The following is a 5,059-nucleotide window of genomic DNA, read 5'->3' as shown; positions in this document are numbered from 1 at the left end:
GAGAGAGAGAGAGAGAGAGAGAGAGAGAGAGAGAGAGAGAGAGAGAGAGAGATTGTTTTAAGCATCCAGGACTCAAGAGGCAGAGGCAAGAAGATGTCTGCTGAGTTCGAGGTTAACTACACAGTGAGTTCCAGGACAGCCAAGGTTACACAGTGAAACCCTGTCTCAAAAAAAAAACCAAAACAAAACAAAAGGCAAGTCTCTGCCAGGTCAGGGGTAGCTGGTTTCTCTCCTCGCCTCCAGGTTTATCCTGAGCATGACCCCAAATGAGAACACAGCCTGAGAGCAGTGTCCCCACCCACCCACAGGTTCTAGATTTCAAAACGGACACTGCAGCCGGTGGGGGGCAGGGTTTCCTGGGGACGGATGAGGCTCAGCCTCTACACACTTGAAATTCCATGAGGGGCATGGGTGGCCAAAATCAGGCGTGGGGAGTGAGGCCAGCCTACCCTAGGCTATTTCCAGGCAAGACTTGGGTGGGGTAGTATGGGAACCAAATCTGGCTTGTGTGTGTCTTCTCCAGTTCCAAATAGGACCTGGTGAAAGAAGGGCCCTGGAGACCCTGGGGTGAAGAATTCTGGTTCAGGTCCGTGGGTGAAGGAGGAGAGGGTTCACTGTGAGCCTGACTATAGTCACCAATGAGACACAGCACCAGTATGTGAGAGCAGAAACTGGCCAGCCAGCCTGGTAGCCTGCTTGGTAGCAGGAGAACAGAGGTGTTCCTGTCCACTTTTGATTTCAACCTTCCTGCACTGAACTCTTGGTTGTCTCCCTAAGGTCTCAGCAGCAGGAGGGACAGGACTGTCCCAGCTGCCACCTCTGGGACCTAGCTAGAGGTCACTACCAAAACCAAGGTTTATTTATCAAAAACAAACAAGAAAAACTGCCCAGGAGCCCTAGATGGCCCAAGACGGGTTGTGGCAGCCCATGTCTGGGAGAGCCAGTGGCTAGGCACAGCTGCTCATGGTAAGGAGGGGACACCTGTACTGGCTCCCAGGTCCCTGTCACATCTAAGAACGTGCCCAGAGCAAGACAGGCCAGGCTGCAGTTCGGAGGAACTGTTCTTGAGCAAGCTGAAGGGTTCAGACCATAAGAGTTTGCTTTCCACTGGTAAGGTAAGCTAACTCCTCCTCCTCCTGAATTCGCAGGCTCAAAAGCAGAGGTGAACAGAGAGAGCACAGCCTCCTCCTCCCTCCACGCAGCGACGGCCATCTGCTGCTTCTTATCATTGCTGCCCTGGGCCTTTGCAGGCAGAGCAGTGAGGTGTGTGTGGGGGGGGCACAGAGAAGGAACACAGGCAAAGCTGACTCAGGGACTCTCCCCTCCCACTGGAACCTGACCACAGAGTGCCTTCTCCAGACCCTGCACAAGGATCCCAGCCAGGGCAGGGGCAGGCGACATCCTCCATCTGCTACAAGACTTCAGACTGACCGGGCGGTGGTGGCGCACGCCTTTAGTCCCAGCCCTTGGGAGGCAGAGGCAGGCGGATTTCTGAGTTTGAGGCCAGCCTGGTCTACAAAGTGAGTTCCAGGACAGCCAGGGCTACACAGAGAAATCCGGTCTCCAAGAACCAAAAAAAAAAAAAAAAAAAAAGACTTCAGACTATTCCAAACACCTGAGTCCACCATCCAGCCGGCCTGCTTTACCCAAGCCGGGAAGAACTGGAAGCCACGAGTGTCTGGGCCAAGTTGGCCTTCGAGGGGCTTGGGAGAAACAAGCAAGGGCTCCCTGCGCTGTGCTCCCAGCCCTTGAAGTGTGTCCGCGCAGACTGTCAACAGCCAATGAAGGTTGGCTCAGCCTCTGAGGTGCATTAGCCTCACAGATGTGGTAGCTGGTCCTTCCTCATGGGTGAACCAGGTTAATGAGGGTTGTTTTGATCTTTTAACACTGGCTTCTCTTCTCATTTATTTAGCAAAATACTAGCTGTGTGGTAATGAGAACTCCTGCCGAGGTTCCACCCCTGGGGAACCTCATAACACCTAGTGGGAAAGAGAGGTCCCCACGATGATTGTAGAGAGCCTGCGGGTTTCTCACTGCAAGCAGGAGGACTGGAGTTTGAGTGCCCAGCACCCATGCCTGTAACCTCAGCACCGGGGGACGGGGAGGTGGGCAGCTCTGCCGAGAGCTTGCTGCCCAGGCCGCCGGGCTGAAACGGTGAGCTCTCAGTTCAGTGAGAGACGCTGCCAAGACACCAACCGTCCTCCTCTGGCTCAGGAAGCTGGGGGATCAGACTATGAGACCATTCTCAGCTACATAGTGAGTTTGAAACCAGCCTGTGCTCCATGAGACGGTCTCAACAACTAAAAGAAAGTGAATTTAAGATGTGGAGGTCTGGCCAGATGGCCCAGAGGATAAAAACACTTGCGGAACAAGCCTGGCGACCCGAGTTCTATGCTGGCACCCATATAAAGGTGACAGGAAAGAACCAACTCCAGGGTTGTGCTCTGACCTCCACATAGGCATCATGACACATCACACACACACACACACACACACACACACACACACACACACTTGTATGCAATTCTGCCCTAATTGGAGACAGAAAGAGTACCTCGGATGATTGTGTGGTAAGGATGGGAGGGTGGAGAACCAGCTGGGCCCAGATGAATGTCAAGAATGAGCCCCAGGACCCTGGGCAGCAAGCCTGGCTAGGTGTAGGTGGTAGTGTCTACTAAAACAGGAAGTGGGAAGGAAGGAAGTATGAAGGAGGACTGGGGTGGCTTTGATCTGAGACGTCTAAAAGGCCCGTGTAAGAGCCACTGAAGACCACAGGCAGACACACAGCTGGACAAGTGCAGGAAGGCATAGCGCCATCAGATGGAAGACTCACTGAGAGACAAGTTCAACATAGCAGTGGACGTTATGGGGCAGGACAGAGGCTCTCAGCGGAGTAGTACTGCCCTCTAGAGGCTACTTGGAAAACTGCAAGTATATCATAATCTTTGGCCTAATTACAAAGCTTGTCTTTGTCTTAAAAACCAGCCAACCAAAAAACAAAACCAGGCGGGGCGATGGTGGCGCATACCTTTAATCCCAGCACTTGGGAGGCAGAGGCAGGCAGAACTCTGAGTTTGAGACCAGCCTGATCTACAGAGTGAGTTCTAGGACAGTCAGGCTACACAGAGAAATCCTGTCTCAAAAAAACCCAACCAAACAAAAAAAGAGCTTTATTGGGCTGGAGAGATGGCTCAGTGGTTAAGAGCACTGACTGCTCTTCCAGAGGTCCTGAGTTCAATTCCAAGCACTACATGGTGGCTCACAACCTTCTGTAATGGGATCTGATGCCCTCTTCTGGTGTGTCTGAGGACCGTGACATACATAAGTAAGTAGATAAATCTAAAACAACAACCAAAAAGTTTTATTACATTAAAAACAAGGGGATTTTTTTTTTAGTAATTAAAAAAAAGATTTTATTTATTTTATGTGTATGAGTACACCATAGTGGTTGGTTGCTGGGAATTGAACTCTAAACCTCCATCAGAGCAGACAGTGCTCTTAACTGCTAAGCCATCTCTCCAGTCCCTAAAAACTAGTCTTTACACAGCAAAAATACATTATAAACAAAGTAAAATAATAAAAACCACAGCCTGATAAACCAAGAGAAATGTCTGTATGCCTCAGATATCACACAATAGTTAATAAAAGACACGCAGGATCTAGGATTAAACATTTGGCTCGGTTGGTGGTACATCTGTGTATACAGCATGCCTGGTGGCTTCAGTGCCCAGCTCAAACATGGGGAAAACTGTTAAGTTGGAAAGGGACTGGAGAAATGGCTCAGCAGGTAAGAGCACATAACGTTCTCGATGAGGACGGAGTTTGATTCTCAGTACCCATACCAGATGACTCAGAACCACCTGTAACCCCAGCACCACTGGGATCGGATACCACTGGCCTGTGGAGGGACCTGCACTCATTTGCTTACACACACACACACACACACACTATTAAATAAAATAATTTTTTTTTTTTAGGTTTTTCGAGACAGGGTTTCTCTGTATAACCCTGGCCATCCTGGAACTCACTTTGTAGACCAGGCTGGCCTCGAACTCAGAAATCCACCTGCTTCTGCTTCCCGAATGCTGGGATTAAAGGCGTGCTTTAAAGATGGTGGTGGCACACTACCTTAGGTAGGGCTTTATTGCTGTGAAGAGACACCATGACCAAGACAACTCATATAAAGGACAACATTTACTTGGGGCTGGCTTACAGTTTCAGAGGTTTAGTCCATTATCATCATGGCTGGAAACATGGCAGCATACAGGCAGATGTGGTGCTGGAGGAGACAAGATTGCTACATCTTGATTCGAAGACAGCAAGGAGGAATCTGGACTCTACACTGGGCAGAGCTGGAGCATAGGAGACTTCAAAGCCCTCCCCCACAGCGACACACTTCCTCCAAGGCCACACATACTCTAACAAGACCATGGCTCCTAATAGTGCTACTCCCCATGGGCATTCAAACACATGAGTCTTTGGGGGGGTCAAACCTGTTCAAACCACCACACATACCTAAAATACTTGAGAGGCTGAGGCAGGAGGATTCCTACTAGTTTGGGACCAATTAATCGACACAGTGAGTACCTAAAGCAAAGTAAAGCAACAGCATGGAACTCCTGCTTCGGAGGCTCGGACACCCCCATCTGGCCTCCTCCAGCACCCACACTCACTGACATGTATACACACAGCACAGATAATTCAAAATAAATCTTTTTGTTTGATATAGGTTCTATGTATCCCTGGCAGACTTGGAACTCACTATGTAGACCAAGCTGGTCTCAAAATCAGAGATCCACCTGCCTCTTCCTCTAGATGCTGGGATTAAAAGCACGCACCAGGATAGCCTGTGTCTTTACAGTAATTTGATCCGGTAATTCTAATTCTCGGAATTTACCCTGAAGACTGTTGTAGGATGTGTGTGACCTCCCTCTGATTTATCAGATCAGCTACAAGAGTCAATCACCTTCAATCTGGAGGGGACTTGGAAGATCATTGCAAGGCCACCCTCATGGAGATTAACTCTCTCTCTCTCTCTCTCTCTCTCTCTCTCTCTCTC

The sequence above is a fragment of the Mus pahari genome, chromosome 6, assembly GCF_900095145.1.
Source record: "Mus pahari chromosome 6, PAHARI_EIJ_v1.1, whole genome shotgun sequence".
NCBI classification, from domain to species: domain Eukaryota; kingdom Metazoa; phylum Chordata; class Mammalia; order Rodentia; family Muridae; genus Mus; species Mus pahari.
This window is presented reverse-complemented; position numbering follows the sequence as displayed.